The sequence below is a fragment of the Otolemur garnettii genome, unplaced genomic scaffold (genome assembly GCF_000181295.1).
Source record: "Otolemur garnettii isolate 467f Iridium unplaced genomic scaffold, OtoGar3 scaffold00022, whole genome shotgun sequence".
NCBI lineage: Eukaryota > Metazoa > Chordata > Mammalia > Primates > Galagidae > Otolemur > Otolemur garnettii.
Window position 1 is genome coordinate 3,765,266 of NW_003852417.1, and position 1,341 is coordinate 3,766,606.

Sequence of the window (1,341 nt, forward strand, 5' to 3'; positions counted from 1 at the left end):
GAAGCATCACATTACTGGAACATTTTAAAACATGTTGATATGTTCTTATCTTCTAAACTTCAACAAAAGCTGCTTGTACAAACTACTTAATGAATATCTGTCCTATCAAACAAGCAAGATATCTGATGTAGGAGAGAAGCCAGAAGTTGAGTCACTTCATTTCTTTCAGTTGCCTCCAGTTGCTAGCATAGTTGCAACTCGCATAAATATATTTAATGTATCCATATAGACTGCCAGCATTGTATTGATGGGATCATAGTTTTGAACTCCATACATTGGTGTTATTTCTGCCCGCTTGATTATTTTCTGGGTATCATACAGGAAGAACATGCTGAAAAGAACTAATCCACCATACACTGCCACTAAATACAGAGTGGCACCAGCCAGCGTGATAGGTGGAAGAAACATGGATCCCAGTGAAGACACAAAGACAAGACCCAGGCCCACTCCCAGGGGTGCTCCCATGTTCACAAACTCCTCACTAGGCACACACAAGGCCACAGTGGAGAGACTTCCCACAATGCCAGCTATATACCACACCGCTCTGATAAGAAGAGGCCCTCCTAATATTGTCAGAGGAGCCACCACTGCACTCATCACACCAGAATGCAGCATCCAAGCAAGATGCTTTGGGCCTGGGCTTTGGTCATATAATATTGACTGTACCAGCATTCCAGCTCCAATCATGGCAGCAAAGGTTGTATCAATTGTCACGCAAGAGCCTCCCTCTCATCATGAAGTTCATGAGAGCAAGAGTTCTACTTATTGCCACTGCAGATACAGCTGTTAAACCAATACTTCCTGCTAAGTACATATAGGTAGAATGAATTCTATCCCTTACATACTGAGGCCAAATTACAGCCTTTTCAATAGCTCCAATCTCATTAGACATTCCCAAGCCATAGTACCATAATGTTCCAAGACCAACAGCTGCCCCTCCAGGAACAAACTATCTTCTCATTTGATCAATTTTAAATATTTTTTCCACTGATGGTTCCAATGCTGCCTTTTTGAGTTCTTGGCCAGTTTTCCCACGCCAGACCCCAATTCTTGTCTTGGTGGCATATTCCCTGCTGGGTGTTAAGAGCCACTGATTCTTTGTGATGAAATTCTTTACAACAAGGGAGGCCTTGGTGAAAGTTGGGTGGAAAATCCTAGAAGGCAGTGTCCAAAGACACACAAGCCTTGCCGCCAGTATGGTGGTACACCGGGTTTACCAAGCAGATCTGAAATGCTCAGTTCCCAGTCACCTCCACCACACTGTTCCCCTTCCAGGTGGGTGAAACACGCACGCCCCCACCCCCGGCCTCCTGCCTGCTCCTTACTGCTTCTGCATGCGCA

At 44.9% G+C, this 1,341-nt stretch overlaps 1 protein-coding gene and 1 pseudogene across 3 annotated transcripts in view; both read right to left on the reverse strand.

Annotated features, from left to right (window-relative positions):
- ROCK2 (Rho associated coiled-coil containing protein kinase 2) overlaps positions 1 to 1,341 on the reverse strand; it is a 163,605-nt gene that overhangs the window by 57,377 nt on the left and 104,887 nt on the right. The gene's annotated exons all lie outside the window — the stretch shown is intronic.
- On the reverse strand, positions 7 to 1,297 carry LOC100953660 (annotated as a pseudogene). Its single transcript, XR_001161170.1, has one exon. The product of XR_001161170.1 is annotated as a growth hormone-inducible transmembrane protein pseudogene (transcript).